Raw genomic sequence first — 21,273 nt, forward strand, 5'->3', positions numbered from 1 at the left:
GATTGTTTAACGTTAAACTAATATTCAGCATTGCGCTACAAAGAATTTTCAATGGTTCTTGCTAGATGGTAGTTTCATAGGCCGTGACCGAATCCAAATCAGCACTACCCGATGCGGGTAGACGACCTGTTTTCAATAGCGATTTATTTTCAACTAACACAAATTTCCCTTATATTAGTATCAAGTAGGTTAGTACTTTGCGTGCCAAAACCCTTCAAAAGAGACCTTGATAGTAAAGGCAAGGTATTACATATAAAGGCACCTAGAAAAAAAAACCATAATACTCAAAACAGTCACAACACAATTGCGCGAATTGGTTTATTATCTCCATAGAGGTATTAATCGAACGGGATTATCCCGTTCGATTGTCGTTATATTAATCCACAGTGAGAAACTAGCGACACCTTTAAATACGATATTATTCGATCTGTGATCGAAACTAACATTAGTATGAACATCAGTATTTAGCACCTCACCTTGAATAATAATTTATAAAAACAATTTCTATAAAAAAGTAAACTAGACGTCATATTCAGTTTATTCTGATATTTCCGAGTCGAGCTAGTCAACCGTTACCAGGCGTTACTAAGTGTGTACTGTTATATTTTTGTTAGCTATAGTAGTTAACCTCCGTCTAACAGGTAGTCTTCGTCATTGCACTGTACCCACTGTATCTGTGATTACCGGATATTACTCCGTTATCATTATTTTAAGCCGTAACGTGTTTAACAGGTTTGTTCTTGTTTGAAAGGCTAAAGTTTTTTGACAATACACCTACGTATTATTACTATGATAGATACAATTGCATATATTATTTATCATTAACTGCACTCACTAGAGACTGCATATAAATGGTTCCTGCTTTGTGTTCTGCTCTAAATATTACATAACAATGACTTCTTATCGAGTACCTAGTTGTACGGACGTCAATACATATTATATATAGGTTCTTAGTACATAGTTGGAAAGCCATCCCAGGATGTTTGAAAAATATCTAAATTCCTGTTAATTATTAAAATAACAGAAAATATGATTGCCTGTTGTCACTAAATGAAGTTGGTAGATATAGGTATCTACTTGCCTAATCTTTTTTACCACTCCCAAGGAAAATGTCTTCGTGGCGGAATTATGACAAATAGCGTCCATATTCCTGAATGACACTCGGAAAAATTTCACAAGATGGCTACCGACATCACAGCTGGTCCACTGGTATTTTTGGCGGGAATCCTAGCACTTGGTTTCCTTGTACCCCAGTGTCGAGTACTCGCACGTGAAAGTATTATTTCCACAATAAATCATCCAAAATGTCTCTTCTTAAACCGTCCAATAAATTATTTTCATGTGTTGCAAAATGTTCACCATTATTATAAAAACCACTACAATTTAATTAATAACATTTTTCAATGCGCAATGCGAACGACAGCAACGATATTTTCATTTGTTTTGTTCATCTGTATTGACTTCAAAATAATGTTTTTAAAATCGTAACTGCGCAGAAAACCAGTGCGCATTTCAGGCTGATTTTTTTGGAAAATTATAATGAAGGCATCCATAAAGAAACTTCGAGCATCACTTTTTTTTTAAAATATATACCTACCCAATATTGTTTAGCCACAGAACAGATTAATAAATATAATTCTGATCGGCTATAAGTACCTACCCCAATACACTATATTTTGACGCAGGGTTTTGAATGTGTGAGTGTCCTACGAAAATGAACCACACATTATAGACGTGCAATAGTGTGTTGCAAACTTCAAATACACCAATATCGAATTAGCGTCAGTGGTTAAACCAAGAGCAGTTGTCAGATCGAAGGACAAGCGTATTCTTGACACGTCTTTGAGTTTATCCCTTATTCTTCCACACTCGAGATCGGTTGCCTGTTACTCCACACCCGTTGGGTATTATTTCTGAGTTTAGCCCATGGCTCCTTCAAGTAAAAATCCAATTCTAACTCCAGAACCAAAAAAGTCCCCTTCAGTTTGCCAGTCGAATATTTTATGTAGGAAATTTTTAACATAATGAGGTTTTTTTTGAAAGCATGCCTGGAATTTTGCTACACTGATAATCCATCTGATTATGAAAGAGATAAAATGTACCTTATCAGTAATACTTTGTTATTAACGGGCACATTTCTGATTAAATTTATATTTATTAGGTATTACATTTTCATTTTGTCAAGGCTTTTTCCGTCATTTCTCGTAGGTACGTAGGTACATGTAGGTTAATTTTTTTTGCGATATTTAGGTTTACAGATAAATAATTGACGTAGTTCAAAACGTGTCACTACTGCTGTTTTATCTTCCATTTATAATGCTGGCTTGGGTTGAACAGATCCTGCAAAGCCTCCTGAATTGTAACAGAGACCCCGAGTCTCGTTCCGATATGCGGTATATAACACGTTTTTGCACGTAGCGGGGGTAGGCACCAATCAACGATCGTGACCCAGGACATTAAGGTGCTTTAAACGTTTAAACCGTCAGTTTTGCTGTCCGATTAGTCTCTCTTTCAGTCGAGCTGTCACGTGTAAATGCAAAACTGAAGCGGCCGACTGAAACCGAAACGGAAACGAGATAGGATGGGTTTTCCATCAGTATTCATATATCCGTTCTTAGAGTCGCCAGTTAAATTTACGTGTAAATTATTCATACTATTTTATACTATCCGTACTTTTCATACTATTTTTCTAATTTCGATTGAAATGTTTTTATTTCTTCAAACGTAGGTACTGTATTGTACCAACCAGCCAACAATATGTTTAGAATGTTATTATAAAAAATAATATTCATTTTTAGCTAGAGGCGGCAGATTATATGAAAGTATGGTGAATCAGGAAAGTATGATGGGGCAGGTTGGTAATCAATTTGCGGCAAAATCTCCACGTTAACATTATATTATATGAGATGGGGAGCGTGGGGTAATGGGAGCTTGCGGGTAATGGGAGCGACTGCAAAACAGGTACCATCTAACACTAAAATGACTCGGAAATAACCAAAACATCTTCGTCAATCGTCGGCTAACCCCGTCGATCGCTGTCAGCTGCTTAGTGGCACATGCACGCGCGTGGCGAGTGGAAGTGTGTTTTGGGCTAGGTGCTTATATCAATTTACAATACATAAACATCAACGTAAGTACTTAAAATTTTACTTATTTTATCATATTTTGTGTCCATTGTATAGCCAGATACATGTATTTTTGTTTAGTAGTTTCAGAATCAAGGTTTAAAATGGTTTGGTTACATTATTTATCAAACTTCAAAGTGGTTGACATTCGGGTAATTGGAGCCTAGGTGGCTCCCTTTACCCCTATATAAATTTCACACCTCTTTTACTAGTAGAAAAGATTTTAATTGTTCCAGATGCCCAGAAATAGAAAGCTGGCGACTTTCAAGGCTGGTTGGACGGTGACTTCGTTGGAAAATGCCCTCCGAAACCAGAAAGATTATATTTGTGTTTTTTGCTTAGTTTCATAACATGACGTGTTGATTCTTTTGATATTTTTAGTACTAGAGCATATTTTTGTTGAATTACATTAGTAAATATTTAACATTTTATTGTACCTATATCTGTTATAATGTGTATAAGTGTTTGTAAGCATATTAAAATATGAAGCTCTCATTACATATTTGGTAAATTTTTGGCTCTCATTACCCTACATGTGGGGTAATTGGAGCCAAATGTGTTTTTTGGGAAAACGTTTTTTTTGTACCTTAGTTATAGAATTTTTGAGTGGAAATTGAAGTAATATTATTACTATGTAACCAAAGGACTCATTTCAAGTCTTAATAATAAACGATTAGAACATTTTGTTACTTTTTTTCAACAATTTCCTTAGTAGACTCCAATTCCCCCTTGCTCCCCTACATTATAATGACCAAAGTAAATCCTCTGTGATGCCCTGATATCGCGTCGCTATTACTCGTAAGTTATCGGCTATTGTTGACCTGCTTGATTCAGTTGTATGAGAATGCCGATTCTTTGCCCTTTTTTTATTTAATACCTCTATGATTTTTAGTATAAAAGATACGTAAATATACATCGCCGTTTCCCAGCTAAACCGTTAACTGAGACTGAAAGGATAATGAAACTGATCGTCTTAATACACTGCCGTTTCAAAACTAAACTGACCAAAACGGAAACCGTGATAGAACTGGTATCCAAAAGGACCTTTAGACCGTGACAACCTTCTCCACGTCATTGCTCCGTCCCTGTCGGCGTTCAGTAGGTCCTTCCCCAATGTGAAACCTGTAATACTCTTGATTCTGTCTGTCCATCTGGAGGGAGTTCATTCACCTGACTCAATATCACGAGTTTTTCCAGGTTGTCATCTTCTCTGTGTGCTATATGACCAAAATTTAAGAGTTACGAGGAGTCTATCTCGAATCTCAAGTTTTAATCTACTCATAACGGTAATAACTCGCCTATTTCATGAATATTTTGTATTGCCAATATTCATAAACAAAAGATTACAATTTAATCGTACCTATAATTAACGTTTATTTTTTTGTGAGCTGCTCTAATAAATTTATAGTGAAGGGCACGAATTAACCAACGACTGAATAATTGTGGGATTATTTATAAATCATATTTATTTTATAAATCATAACATTACACTGTGATTATTTCCTTAATCAGAAAAATTGTATACGCTCGATTTCCTCATTAATCAGCTCTTATGTATCTTGTTTACATTAGATTTATTATATTGCAATGAATTTATTCAATAACATGCTGAATCTAAAAAGTATAACACTTATTCATCTAAAGTTCTAAACTTTGAAGGGGAAAAATCTCCTTACTTAGTCAGTGTGTTTAAGTCGACCGTCCAAGGCGGTCCACTCTCTCTCTCGTATAGAAATATTAGCATTTTTTATTAATCATATTTTTATTATCATACGGGTTTTATTGCTTTGCGTTATTCGGGGCAATAGTATTAATATTGCGGCTCATTTCTTTGAAAGTGGCCCACTGTTGGGCAGTGAGTTTTTGGATACCACAGGTGAGGTTTTTAAACAAATATATTATTTCACTTATTTATGATTATTTTTATATATCGGTTATTAAGACACTATACTTAGGATATTTTTTCGCCCATTTTACTGTAATAGAAACAACTTTTTTATTATTTAAATTATCCGTACCTAATACTTGTTCGTAATAGGATTATGATATTAATTAAAAAGCAACAAATTGTTCTGTACTATTTCCTCGTTTGTTTTTTTTCGTATGAATATACATTCTTAGTATTGTCCAAAGGTTGATCGCACGTGAATTAAGTGCTCAAGTTGTATCGATACTGCGTCAGCTATCAGGTCACCTTCCTGTCCTGGACGTATTAAGATGTATTCAAGAATGGTGATATATTCGAACCAAGATTATGAATTTTAAACTCTCTCCAATAGTTATTATAATCAGCGTTAAATCTCTAAATTTTGCTCACTGCTTGATTTATTGTACAGTTTTATTTACCACTTGGCTGACCTCGACTCCACTTGGATTTATTCTATAGGGATGACATAGTACCTCTCATTTTTCGAGATACCCTTGACCGCCACTAATTGAGTGTACCGGTTCACTGATCCCTGTGTACTGGCTCTTTTCAGCTGTTGAACAGCTGATGTTGTCGTGGCTGTCACTATTTTTACATTATCGTCTTCTAATGGAAGGTTAGAGTCTGAATTGACGCAAGTACGCGTCGTCGCCCTGTGGCAAACGCATAGATTCTTCGGACACCCCGATCGTTTATCCGATTTTTAAGGTTGTGCAACCAAAGGTCGCTTATTCATACTTGCTTTTAGAACCCTTACACTAGCGTTTTTTAGAAGCGCCATTTAGATATGATGCAATACATAGTTGACAAAAAGTGGCGCAACTTTTCGAGGATCGCGGTATGCCAGCGTTTATGGTGCTTCTAAAAACGATGTGTACCCCGTAAGGAGTTGTATATTCATTGCCTTAGCCCCATGTGAAGTATTAAATGGTCGTTGTAAAAGATTTTGCTCAGATACATCTGGTTCGATCGTACACTTTTACTATTATTTTCTATAAATATAAAATACAGATGAATGTGGTTGGAAAATGAACTCTGCTTATAGTTAAATGTGGGGTCATTATTGCAAATCCGCGTCTATGTCTCAACCAGGATTGTTGTCCTATTCTGCTAACGCTGCTGCATGCGGCCTGCATAGCTATTATTATCACATATACTATATTTGTATGTAATTGAAAAAAATAATTATTCTATTTACAATATAAGGGTTCTTTAAATCGCTAACGTGTCTACTTTAATGTTGATCTGTTCTATGAGTGTGACCTGGATCAACTTGTCATTCGAAGTTCAATATTTGCAGCTTACCTGTACTTGAAAATGTACTAAATGTATTATGGCAATTATGTTCCTTGCATAAACGCTCTTGTAATTGTATGGCTTCGTCGATATTGCTCACTCAGCACCGGTTCTGAAACAGCGGAAGAAAGATTTACTTTCATAGTATGGTTTTACGTATCTAACATACATTGTTTGTGTGCCAGTAAAAGTTTAATACTTGCCGCTTATTTCATTTTTATTGCAACACATCACGCGCGTGCTACCTGTTCACAGTCTTCACTTATACTTATGTAATAAATTTAATACCCCATTGCATAACCATTGATACTTGAATTATTGTACTAGTGTTGACATTGCCGAGTTCACGACGCTGGTTATCTTCAATATAAGCCGATGTAGGGGCAAGGTTATTGTGACATCGTCACAAGGTCGCCGCAAGGTCATACTTATGGAAGGTCAATCCGATGCAGACCTTATAACATCTCCGTTTATAATAATAAAATCAATATTGAAGAACATTTTATATGATATTTAATGACATACCCGAGTGACATTTTCCGAAATGGCAGGCCCGAGTTTTTCTTTTTTTTTTATTTCGTTATGCGAAGTCAATGACCGTGTGGAATGTATGCATAGTTTTTTTTTATTTATTATAGGTATATAAGTAATATATTTTGTTTTGGTAATTTCATCCCGTGATCAATAACGAGTCCCAATTAAACTAAGCAAATTTGTTTTTTTCTATAGACGTTGACCTGCAATTCAAATTCCTGTATTGGGATTTTTCAATATACCTATTATAAATACCATTTTTACCAAGATATATGTATATATGTGGATATACTGTATATCTATATCGTATAAGTTTATATCCAACACCTTTGATTTTTTTTCATATCTGGAGACGTTTTATTATGATTGAGTAGGAAATTTATGAGGAGTTTTATGGATATGTTAAAATTTAAATAACAGTGCTGGCTTAGTAACCCCGGGAAAATGAATCTGTTGTATGCCTGATTCAAAACGGATAATCTTAAAACCATATTTAATTATGATTAAAACTAATGTTTCGCGATTTATACGTACATATTATATTATAATATAAGCAATATCAATTAGGATAAGTGTCTAGTAAAATCTTAATTATGATAAAGTCGGTGTTATTTTGCCATTGATCATTGATAACGATTTGAATCACTTTCTTTACGTTGGCAAATAAAAAAAATATAGGTATACCTAATATAAACAATCCTAAAACCGAGTTCGTGCTGAATACAGGCGGACCTCGACTTACGAACATTCGACTTTCGCACAATTCGCTATTTCGCACATTTCAAAAAAAATCGTTTTTTTTAAAACGTCGCGTTGGCCGTGGGGATAAGATATCCCCTTCTCGCTCGCTCACAAGCAAATGCATTTCTTGCGTCACTTGCATCCTGCTCGCACTCGTCACTTTGCTTGTGAGCTAGCTAGGATAGGTTTTATCTTACGCAGGAGCGCGTGCGGGCGTGTTATGTTGTGCGTTTTGCTAATTTTATTCATTTGAAATATTTCACCCTAAAGATTTATAAACAAGAATGAGAAACAGAAAAACTGCAGTGTTGATACGAACAAAGAGAAATCAAGGACTTATAAACTTCACACGACGTTCTGATTGCGGTGAATCTTTTTCTTCAATCGGACGTTCGTATGATACAAACAGGTCTACTACGATATGTTCAATTTTGAAAAAAAATATTTGTCATCATGGATCGACGACCAACATCAAAAAGATGTCCCTCTGAATATTTCAATTATTCAAGCGAAGGCTCTTTGTTTGCACAAAGATTGGAAGGCTAGATTAAAAGAAGATTCTAACACGATTTTTCAAGTAAGTAACGATTGGTTTATATTAAATTCACTGGAGAATCAGCTGATTTTCGCGGAGAATTTATTTCCTCATTATCCAAAATTATTGAAGATGGAGAATATTCTTCTAGCCAAATATTTAATGTAGGTGACACAGGTTTATTTTGGAAAAAAATGCCTAGTCGTACATTCTTATCTAAGGAAGAATCAGTTGCCCCTTGGCATAAACCTTCTAAAAACCGATTGACATTGCTTCTTGGTGGAAACTTGGCTGGTGATTTAAAATTGATGCCAATGTTAATTTATCAACCAGAAAATCCCAGGGCATTGAAAGGGAAGGATAAAGAATTGCTTCCAGTAATCAAATAAAGATTTAAAAAAACTGGGTTTACTGCGTTAATATTAAAAGATTGGTTCACTTTACATTTCGTGCCAGCAGTTAAGCAATATTGTAAAGTTAATAATTTACCATTTAAAATAAGAAAAAGAAGAGTGGCAAACAGTTAACTCTTGATAACTTTTTAAGGGAAACATCCGCAAACCCCACTTAAACATGTCTCTTAAACATCTTATATTTACTTGATAAATACATATTTCAAAATACACACAATTTTTTTTTTTTACTTCCCTCTACTTTCGAACATTCAACATTCGCACACCTTTTCAGGAACCAATTATGTGCGAAAGTCGAGGTCCTCCTGTATATCGAGCGGTATCCAGGGCTTGCAAAATTTTATACCAGGGAACTTAAATTGATTTGTGACCAAAACCTAGTAGGAGGCACCTAGGGCGATTCATTAAGTCGGTAATATGTTTTTCTGGGAATGAGTCATAGGGGATATAAATTAATTTTAATTCTCTTGAATTTTTTTTTAAATATTTGTGTTTCAGGCACAATATATTGTTATATTGAGATTCATTTGGATTACATTATGTGTATGTAATGTAATTAGTTGAAGTGCTATATAAAAAATACTTTATTAAAACATTGGATGGATATTTTATCTGTGATAATTGAATTTTGAGTACTGGCGTTATCTATCTGTCATAATTGATACTTACTAATAGTTCAGTAAAGTTTGAATATGTTTAGATTGATCAAAACTACCAAATTATGTCTATATTAAACTATGGCATTTTCTTATAGTTGATGAGACTGTGTTTTAATCAATAATTTACCTACATATATACTACCTTATAGTATTTTTTAGAAACTCTTATGACACCGTCGTAAGTAATAATTTCTTTAAGTACACCTGCTAGAGGTAGTGGTGATGCTCATTCAAAAATAAGCTTTCTCGTTTTATAAGAACGGTACAGAAAGTGCAAATCAAACAAAAATTCCTATTTAGGTATGGAGACACGTAATGTTTACATAAACAAAAATAAAAATTTTAGGTAAACAAAATTTCAAATTAAATATCGATTTCAATTCGGTACATTATAATATTATTCTTCTTTTCTTTTCTTCTTCTTTCGACCATGTCCGATCCTAATAGTATCATATGGGCCTCCACGAGTAGAGGTTTGTATTAACAGATTTTGTTTTTTACGAGAAATGGATGTCAGCCACTTGCTCAACCTATTAGGTCCATACACTGACAGACACAAATTGAAAAACAATATGTGTACTTGCCAGACCCAAGATTCGAACCTGGAATCCACGGCGTGATAGTCCAACGCTTAAGCCGCGCGGAAAATTTTTTTAAAGTAGGTTTTTCCATAGCTTAATAGTGCCTGTACACGTGCATGGATTAACTGGCAGCAATGGTGCGTATTTTAAACTATCGTGACAATAACTGTTGACACGTAAAAGTGCTGACTGCAGTGTTGCCAACCGTACTATAATTATAGTATTTGTACTATAATTTTCGTCTGCGTACTTTGTACATATAGTACGCCCAAAATACTATACTTTTCAAAATTCGGATAAAAGTTGGCAATAGATTATAAATAGCTCTAAAGCTGCTCCGGAGAACTAAGATACCTACGTTTTTGAAATGTTGTCTAAAAACGAGACGTTAATCACCTAACATTAAATTTGAACTTTTGTCTAAAAAAACGAGACGTTAATTACTTTACACTTGAATTTTTGTCTAAAAAAAGAAGGTGACGTTAATTACCCTACGCGCAATTTTTTGAAAATGCAGAAAAATAGGTATTGATCATTTAACGCCTACTATATTTTTTGCCAAAATACTATAATTTTGGAAGCTCTCGGAACTATAATACCAGTTTGGAAATATGGCAACTCTGGCTGACTGTCTCTCCAATCTCATTTTTCAAAAGTAAGCGAGACGCGATGTTGTCATTCTATGGTACTATTTGACAGGTAGTGAAAATCGGTTAAGGTGATACATCAGTGAAACGGCAAATAATTTTCAACTCTATATGAACTCGCCTATGCGCGACGAAATTTTGGACTCGCTGGCATTCGGAGAGAGAACGTCGAGCTGGAAACACGTCAATTTGTTTCGTGATGGCGACGGGCGTATTAATTCTTAAATCGTGTAAAGATGACTAAAACGTTACCTATTTACTTTAAAAAGAAAACATGTCAATGAATATATTATTATTGTTACTGATAGAACAATAAACAGAACATTAAATGGACACATGTTGGATTTATATGACAAATTATATTTCGTTTGACATGCGTCATTTGCACCCGCGACCCGCAATCCGCGCATCGCCTAGCCAGATCTTTTTAGACTGTGCCTCAACTGAGGTATAGCCGTAACCTCAAAATGAGTATAGCTCGTTTTTTGCCGGCAGGTTAGCCACTATCGTTTATCGAATTAACTGTCTTCGTTGTCAGCGTGTATTTGCCATTGGTGAGTGCGCATAGTGCTTGTAGATGCCGAAAGGTCGCAAAAAACGACTCAAATGGAATAGTACAAAACTTAAATCCATTTGAATTAAAATCAAATTCCACCAAGTACCCTGGGTCAATAGTATTAATAGGTACATGCATAATAAATGTTGTCATATTGTGAATTTTTATATAAGAACGATACAGAACGTCGTATATCAAATCAACTGCATTGTCAATTAGATACACAATGTAATCTAACTAGGTACCTACCTGTTGAATTTATTCCATAATTTAATAATATGTCGCTAGTACACTGATTGATTATTTCTTTCCACACATTGTAATATCGAATGTTTTGTTTAATTGCTGGCCTTTGTTTCACCGCAATATTTCTTGGTAAAGTAAATCGACGTTTAGGATTGATTGGACCATGATTGGACAGATTTCTTCTGCACAAGGTCGATATTGGCTAGCTACTAGCTAGTACCTATTGTTTGAAATATAAACATATAACTTGCACATTGTTTTAAAATAATGACAATTTTATTGCAATGGAAAAACATTCCAATACCAGGTGATTTTATTGGTGTTTTTGTGGTGCATGTTTGATCGTTACTTGCATAAATGGCGGTGTCGCCTGCCAACATTATCGTCGGTGCGTTCAATAACAATAATATCATAACCAAACTAATATAAATTTTGTAGGTATCTATTTTGATAAAGCCGGTGTATTTTACTTGAGTTTCATGAGTGAATAGGTTAAGAAACGTGTGAGCGAAATGCTTATACGTGACTAAACGGTTAAAGTGCAGCACGCAAGATAGGGATAGTGTTCTATTTATGAGATCGTGCTACAAATACGCAAAATATTTCGCATACAAATTTACGTGGATCATAGAGGGACAGCTCATGCGTTACAGACAGACTGATAAATCAAGACAACTATACAATGTAGTAATATCAGTAGGTACTTATACGTATGGTGTACATTTTTTTTATTCATTGCTTATGGTCAATCACGTTTGACAGGAATACGTTGATAAATCTCTTCCCAGTCATTCGCTATCCGTGTGTTCTGTAGACAGTCCTAAGGCATAAAGCCCACCAAAGCGGCGCTCGGTGCGCTCACTACTGAGTAGGCCCCCTCCCACCCTCGCATTACCCCTCACCTATGTAATAAGGGGCCCAAGAAGCACAAAATAATTATTATTATCAGCGTCTCTCATAACAAAGCAATAAAAATATTATATTATTTCTCGGGGCTTGTAATTAATATTCACGGTGACACCATTCTACCAGCGAAATATCGGACACGCAATAACTAAACAATAAGTTCACTGTTATTAAATAATGGCTTCTCGCCCGTCTATCGACGACGCTTCCAGGAGCGTGATTTTGCTTGCCGTGTTCAATGAATGGACTAGTTGTATTTTCGTTAATTCGTGCCGCTGAGAAGCCACACGACGGTGACTCATGGGGCAGGCGGGCACAATGCGTCGTCAAATCCAGTGTGCGCTGGCGTATTTGATTACGTTGTATTTTCGATGATTGGTCATTATGTACGTCCTTGTCATTCCTCCACCGGTAGAGGTGTTCTGCAACGGTTCGTATGGGATTCAGGATTATAACGCATGCTACTTTAATCTTTTCCCCATACTCTTATGCGAATCTGGTGACCAGTTATTACGAACATAAATAAACCTTTCCAAGTTATCATAGTTCTACGTATCGAGAATCTGACACATTGCTTATTCTGGATCCATTAATCGGCATTAGTAAAGGGCATTCGCAACCCTTTATTTCACTCGGTAGCATTTTTTTATGTTATCAGTTTTATCTTTAATGATATGGCTAACATAATTTAGTGTGACATTTGAAGAAAACGCTTCACTTAGGATTGGAAACAGTTAACATCGTCACCAAGCAATCCTCGCATTAGTTAATTAATTAAAGAGCATCTGTTGAACTAACTATGTGGTGTGGTTGATCCCATGAACAAGATTGATGGTTGGAATGACATTATACAATTTTCGGTAATATGATCATACACTCAGTTTCCCAAACTTTTCCTGCGATGGAAGACTTTTCAAATTCTGAAATTTTAACGAAACACATAGTTTATTTTGTAGAATAGGTAAATAATAGATACATCTTCTTCTTGGTCGCGCACTCATGGCTGAGGATCGTGACCACATTTAAATTTCGCCATCCTTTGAGCGACCAAGACTTTCCATCCTTCTCGATCTTCCGCTTCTCTCAGGGCAGAATGGGTGGTGCCCCCAGTCAGCTCTTTCGTTTAGTCGCTCCATCGCGCAGACGCTCTTCCTCTGCTTCGCCTTCCCTGGAGGCTACCCAAAACTACCAGTCTCTCCAGGTTGTCCGGTCTGCGCCTGACAATATGTCCAAAAAACTGCAGAATTCTTCTCAGACATATCGTCGAGAGCCGTTCCTTTATCTTCAGTCTCTGGATAATTGACTGGTTCGTCCTGTGCTCCTTCCAAGAAATGCGAAGCATTCGGCGCCAACACCACATCTCAAAGGCATCAATTGCCTTCCGTTCTCTTGCCTTCAGGGTCCACGACTCGACTCCGTATAGAAATATCGAGAACACTAATGTTTGCACAAGCATTATTTTTGTGGCAATCGAAATTCCCCAATCCTTCCATATAGTGGTAAGGCGTGTCATCGCATTTTTTGCAATCTATTGATACATAATCAATTGAATTTAAAAAAAATTAAAAAAAACAATAATTATTTTGTACCTTATTCATTTTCAAAGTTGTTCATAATATAAATGAATGAAGTTCTTAATGTCTTCGATGATTTTCGGTCCTTGAATTGAAAATCTTCTTGATATCAGACACAATATTGTTGAATTCTCATCTTATCTGGTGTGGCGTCGAGTCTGTTCCTGGACTTTGACTTCGTTGCAGCATAATAAGAAAACCCTGCGTCACCTGTCAATATACAAAACTTGTTTGAATTTGTTGCAGCTGTTGTAGCTTATAAGACCATTCCAGGTTTCCACGAGAAACTTATTCACGTTCTACGGAACGCCAGTGTTCCGCGGAACATAGTTTGGGAAACCCTGTCTCTGGGAAAAGACATTGATATATTACATTGATATTTTACAACAATGATTATAGATGACATCGGTGCCTAACCGGAGAGACAATGTAATTCACGTACATATAACGTACGTGCATAATAATATGGAATTCGAACTTCGACACCAAAATTTCTTGTCTTCAGTTGGTTCAATTTAATCAAATTATGCGCATTTTCAGAGATTCTTTTCATCACTGTTCTCTCTTTCCAAATCTTGTGTAGCCTAGACACAAATTTTAGTTGGGCAATGCGTCGGTAGAAATATCAATCCAATACCGATAGATTATTAATTTTATTGTGACATGACTTTCGGCCTTCGCTGTGGATGGCCTTTCCAGCGAAATGTCACACTAGACTTATTGAAATTCAGGAAATTATTCATATCGGCTTTATTATTATTAATTAGGCAGGCGGAGCTAGCCGTTATATTACGTATATGATCCGTGGGGAGGGATAGAGTCATTAATGGTCAACATTTTCCCTTCATTATACTTAACATAGGTACATGACGGGTGAAAATGGCTAACCTAAAACCAGGTATCTTATTTACACGAAAAATGGTGAAGTTTGGTATTAACAAATCATCACCATATTATATATTATATTCCAGAGTCGATCGGAAGCTAGTTGAAAGCCTCTTTGATCTCTCACTTTAATGCTACCATGCATCGTCGCCAAACATAATCAGTTTGTCGGTCCACTGGGTACATAGGTACTGCTCAGTGTGACTGTCCTTTTCCAGCGGCTATACATCCTCTGAGTGACATTTTATTAGTATGGCAACATATATCACATACGTTTCCTTATTAACTGGTTTCTTTTGTAGACTTTTTTGTAGACTCTCCGCGTATAAGAACGATGCATGATTGCATCCACACATTGGTTAAAGACTTTTCGCTTTGGGTACATTGAAAGGTCAATATGATTCAGGTGTCTGTACTAGGGATTGCAATACCGGTATTTCAAAAAAGAGATGTGTTTCCTCTTTTCGAAAACGAATTTAATGTTGGTTCTTCATTACTTTCTACTTTATTTACTATTAAATTTGGTGCTAAAGCTCTGTGCTGTCAAGACGCAAACATTTCTAGTACAAGCTACTCTGCAATTTCAATTTATGAAAAAGGTATACAATAGGCGGACTGACATTTCAGATGTCTTGCAAATCTTACACTGCTCTGTATTTTTAAACAAATGCCGGTATTGAAATTTTCATTCGGTATTACCGGTATTCGGTATTACCTAGTCAGTACTTAGTTCTGGTTCAATCTCGTCTCACCCCTATCAGTGGAAGCACGTTCGAGATAGATGTAGTAGTTGACCCGATAATTTTGACTGTCATGCATTGTAGTATATCAATGCTGTCATGTCAGTCAAGTAGTTTATTATTACTTAGGACTTCGAGACATTACCGTCTTTTTACCTAGTTTAATCAGCAAACTCTTGCTCTCTATAATAATAATATATTGTACTTAATCTAAGGAGGTCTCCTGGTCAAGTACAAAGACAATACTTGTCATGTACACAGCGCGGGTGACTAATATATATATATATGTAGCGGTGTATAGTTTCGGTGAGAGTGTATAGCCTTGTCATTCACATTTGCAGGTAGGAAATCTGCATTACGACATAAGTCTTAGGCGTAAAACCCACTTAACGGAGCGAGTGGGGCTCTCGCGCAAAATTTCACAAGTGGCGTGTAAATCGTCGAAAATACAACGTAATCAAATACGCCAGCGCACACTGGATTTGACGACGCATTGTGCCCGTCTGCCCCATGAGTCACCGTTGTGTGGCTTTTCAGCCGGACGAATTAACGAAAATACAACGTAGTCCATTCATTGAACACGGCGAGCAAAATCACGCTCTGGAAGCGTCGTCGATAGACGGGCGAGAAGCCATTATTTAATAACAGAGAACTCATTGTTTAGTTATTGCGTAATTACAATCCCCGAGAAATAATATAATATTTTTATTGCTTTTTTATGAGAGACGCTGATAATAATAATTATTTTGTGCTTCTTGGGCCCCTTATTACATTGGTGATGGGTAATGCTCGGGTGGGAGGGGGCCTACTCAGTAGTGAGCGCACCGAACGCTTTTTTGGTGGGCTTTATGCCTTAGAGTCCCTACAGTTTACAATCGTAACAGTTATTTTGTATTCCTTATTTTTATAATATGCATATCGACATATTGTGCTTGGGATCGGCTGTTCTAGTAAACTGTTTTGTGATATTGGATTAGTACGAGTAAAACACCAAAGATTGCCGACGTATGTCAGTATAAATGTAATTATTCTGTACTCGATGACTTCCTATACACGCGCTTTCCCTATTGTATGTTTAGCATTTTTAACACTTTGAGAACCACCCTCCGCATACTTAAAAAACGAAATTCTCAAACCCAAATTTAATTACTCACGAATGCGTCTACCGAGGCGTAACGAAAGGTTGGAATCGTCTATACTATATAGGGCCAAATGCTTATGACAGTGGTTTTAAAATGTTTTTTTAAAGCGGCGCTATATATTTTCACGGTGCCCTAAAAATACCATTAGGTACCTGAGACGGACAAGCCCTGCTGTTCTTGAACCTCGGAATCGAAGTCGACACAACTACGCAGTAGGTAACATACCTAGGCAAAATGGTCACCCTTAAGTAGACTTAAAATTAACCCCCATATTTCACTATTTTCATATGATGGAATATAATATGCAAAGTTTTAAAATTCGAACATACTCAAACCATTTGCACCACGAGCGAAAATTTTGTTGACTATTCTCTATCTATTCTCAACATATTCGGACTCCTTTCTTAATTTGCCATCCTCAAGTAATGCACGAGATTGTAGCCATATGGGACGTCATCGAAGCTAGGTATCCTCATTTCTCTTATAATGTCAACATGTAAAGTTTTGTAAATTAACTTCCTGTAAGTTTAAATTTGTATCGTGAAGGAGTATTGGAGGTCACAAACTGGTGCAACCTGGAATTTATCATTTTGGTAGTGCCATTAATCAGTGCGATGTATTAGTAGTGATGGAATTATTAAGCGTGCGTCGGATAGCTTGAACATTTTAACGCAGATGACGCAATCGATTTGTCAAGAGATTTAAAGGGCCCCCGAAACAGTTCAAAATAGTCATTTTTTAATTATTAATAATCATGTCTTTGATTTTTCGTATAAGGTGGTTGTTAGTAATTTTGAACAATGACAAACATCCAAGCTTTGAAAATATCACTAATATATTGTGTCTTCACCGGGCTCGAACCCAAAGCTCCCGGATGAAAGGCCAGCGCCTTACGCACTGCACCACAAGAGCCGCCTGTCAGTCGTACAATTATTAAATTATAATAAAATATTTTCACTCAAGTTTCTTACTAATTTAATATAAAATATTACCAAAAGGTAACCATTTAATTAAACATATACGTATTTGTACACAGAAAATATAGCACTAATATTATTGTGTCATCCCCATTGACATTTTTACTAGGTACGTCGGTAATTGGAATTTGTGGTTTTTTTTATCGTGGGGGGTCTCAAAATCAGTCAGTGCCTCGGGCTTCCACGTACTTAGACCCACAAATGCGAGATTGACCGAGACTATAATGCCACAAATAATTATTTTCTAGCTTTCCGTGGAAAATTGGACCGGATCCTGAAGAGTGTAAATAATTAATATTCCGAATGTATGCAGCCGTATCACGTCGTCTGTCAATCGGCCGGCCAGTAGTGTTCCGGTCGTCCAGTCAGTACTACACAGTCCGCTCGGTCCGCTGCCATTCAGGCCCGGCCGCCCAAAGTGACAGTTCCACACACTTCGACTGTGTGCGATCGTGACGTCACACGATCACTACTGTCGCGAAAGTGCCGGTCGTGCGCATGACCCACCGTGTCGTATTATAATTTTTAACATGTAGTGACTTTCATATTTTTTCCCTGACTGTGTGTAATTCGTATGGATCTTGCCGTCAAATTGTGCCTGTGTCATTCGTTTTTTTTTGTTTCGTGATAGTTCCTAGTGCCTAATTGTGGTGGGAAAAATACTGACCGTCCTGTTGGAGTTCAGCTGGATTTAAATTAACTTAATGGTTCGTTTCACTCTTAACAGTATTATGTTAAATGACAAACACTTTCTTTGTCGCTTTGAAGCAGTGATTTCCAACCTTTTCATGCTTTTATTTTTTTCATCCGAAACATATACCAGGCATGGGGCATACATGAGGTCAACGAAAGCCACATTCTGGATTTTCATATATTATAATACAAACAGCCACACCCATGACCCCCACATCCTAAAGCGCCCCCCCCCCCGCCAAGATCTTTGGTGGGCCCCCCTACCTATCGCTAAGTTTAATGGCATGGTGATGCACAACAGAAGTGTTTTCAAAAGTGTTACATGTAAAAAGTAAGGGCCTACAGTGTATTTTATCGATTTTTTTGTAGTTTTAATACATCTACTATACTTGAATTATGGAGTTGTCGGAGTATCCACACAAAACAATCAAAAATTGCACCTTACAGGCACATTTTTTGAATGTTAATAACCCCCTTTATGAAATAGCGCCGTAGTCGATTTTTTTTTACCATAGAGCAAATTTGTGATGGGGGTTTATCTCACATATCTGATCGACCCGTCACGCCGGGATGACCTTTTTGAATAGTGATCATCGGAGAGAAATATTGCTCACAGTGATATTGTGGCAAATTGTTAAAAACTCGATTGTGATTTTGCTGTACACTTTGGCTCATCGTTTGGCAAACTCTGTAGAGTGTGGTAGGTACCTACATACCGATGAATTATTCATCATCAGTGATCATTGAGGCGTTGGGCGCCAATTTATATTAATCAAAGTGAAGTTTGTATTTACTTTCCAACCAGTTATTTATTTGGAATTTACTTAGTAAAATTCCTTTGATATTATGGACGTTTATTATTATAATCTTAATCATAATGTATGGCCCCTACCCGTTGTAATTTTATATCGGCCAATAATGGATGAATCAATATTTAATTTGTACACTCAAACACTTGAAAGCAAATTAGATCCAATAATAAAGGTGTAGTTCGGTGCGCGCAATTTGATAATTATGCAAAAGAAAAACACATTTTTGACATTATTTCTTGGTCGTGATTTGTAACATTTTTGTTGGAATAAGTCGTTGGGAATTGACCGATACCGACTGTTTTTTTTGCGAAAGCAATCATTTACTTTTTAAATTTGCGTCGGAATATATTAACAGTTCTACCAAAAACGAAATATGCACGAACAAAATTGTATCTTCTTACCCCGTCGAGAGGATGAATTGCAGAGTTGCGATCGGCAACGCACCTTTCTCGGTCGGATCTGTCAGTGATTTCGTTTCTCGTGTAATACGGATTTTGGTATCGTACCTACTTCTCGTATCAAAATATTTGAGGTAGCTACTTGACCATGCCTTGAAGCTTCACTGGCTGTTGCATCACTATAACACGTTATTCATTATTAACTATTAAATCAAGAATTAATTTACAAATTAACTTATTATTACATTATTATGATAGTTTTGATTTTATATTGGCACCCCGCTTTGACGAATTATCAAAGATAATTATTTGTCTCTATATAAATAATATGTAATATAAACTGAACATGTTTCGTTTATTATGAAATTTGAAAGTCACTGAATATTATTAAACATATTGCGAACGTTATTATGTATTATTATCTACTGAATGCATTTGATAACACACTGATTGTGATTACTCACCACGTCTGTATTGTTTTTCTTTTAGTTTGTTATAATAGTTTAGTTCCGTCCTGCTTTTTGAAATTTATGGTCCCTACGTACAGTTCGAGTTCATTTTGTATATACTTTGGCAACCTCTCATGCTCGGATATGGAAATCCACTAGGGATACGATTAATGCACTACGCAAAAGTTCAAGTGGAAAATCCAATCAGCAATTTTGCAACCACAATATTCAATAACGACATAGAATTATATCGTTTATTTTCAGGAGTCAATCGGAGCCATTTTTGGCATTGCAAGTTTGAAACTAACTGCACATTGTTCTTGGCATAATTTCCAAATAAGATATTATTTTCCTGTAGATATTTCACTAGTCATTTTCCTCGAAAGATTACCTGTTTTCAAATTTCGGAAAAGTATGATTTTTTTTCGCAGTAATCATTGGCTAATTTATATATTTACTATTCACATTAGAATCTCTAACGTCAGTTTTTTACTGTCTAATTATTATTCACACAATTAAAAATGTAAATTGTAAAATATCATAAACATAAATAATGTATCTACGGTATTTACCTACGTATTCAATTATATGCATTGTAGAGCACGTGTGACCCACAGGTCGATAGCAACGAAGTTAAACTACACTAGTTATACCGGATTATGTATTTACAGATCAAGCGATATTTCACAGTATGTAAATAATGAATGAAAGTGGGGAATAGACGCTTGAAGTTTAATATAGATAAATATTAACCAGTGTTTAGGGTCCCTTTGAAATAATATCTAATCAAGGGCATCGGCCCTTGCGCGTTGGCACTGATTTCATTACATTAATTAAGGTGATACATCAGTGAAACGGCAAATAATTTTCAACTATAGGCGCGACGAAATTTTGGACTCGCTGCCATTCGGAGAGAGAACGTCGAGCTGGAAACACGTCAATTTGTTTCGTGATAGCAACGGGCGTATTAATTCTTAAATCTTAAATCTAGTCTTAAATCGTGTAAAGATGACTAAAAACGTTACCCATTTACTTTATAAAGAAAACATGTCAATGAATATATTATTATTGTTACTGATAGAACATTAATGGACACATGTTGGATTTATATGACAAATTATATTTCGTTTGGCATGCGTCATTTGCACCCGCGACCCGCAATCCGCGCATCGCCTAGCCACGATCTTTTTAGACCGTGCCTCAACTGAGGTATAACCTTAAATAATTGTTACAAACTTTAAAAGTTGATTATATCACGTCTAACATCATACAACACCGATTGGTCTAGAAATGTATGTCCGGTTTATACCCTGATTCGCACGAAAAATATATAAATTACTTAATATTTCTTTTGCCACTTGACATAACATAAGTCATGAAATTATAATATTTTTCATTTTATTACTGATTCAATAAGTCAATAAGAATGCGTACATT

The 21,273-nt window shown here is 36.0% G+C and overlaps 1 protein-coding gene across 2 annotated transcripts in view; it reads left to right on the top strand.

The window, feature by feature from the left end:
* The window catches only part of ATPCL (ATP-citrate synthase), an 85,761-nt gene that overhangs the window by 21,473 nt on the left and 43,015 nt on the right, over positions 1 to 21,273 (top strand). The window contains exon 1 of one of the 2 annotated variants that reach the window (XM_085953719.1): positions 4,808 to 5,001. The exons of the other annotated variant lie outside the window; for it this stretch is intronic. The gene's annotated coding sequence lies outside the window, so the exon portion shown is untranslated. Of the gene's footprint in view, positions 1 to 4,807; positions 5,002 to 21,273 lie in introns of those variants that run through there. 2 annotated transcript variants of the gene reach the window in all.

Source organism: Rhyacophila brunnea, unplaced genomic scaffold, assembly GCF_057557595.1.
Source record: "Rhyacophila brunnea isolate RB1 unplaced genomic scaffold, BYU_Rbru_1.0 scaffold_4, whole genome shotgun sequence".
NCBI classification, from domain to species: domain Eukaryota; kingdom Metazoa; phylum Arthropoda; class Insecta; order Trichoptera; family Rhyacophilidae; genus Rhyacophila; species Rhyacophila brunnea.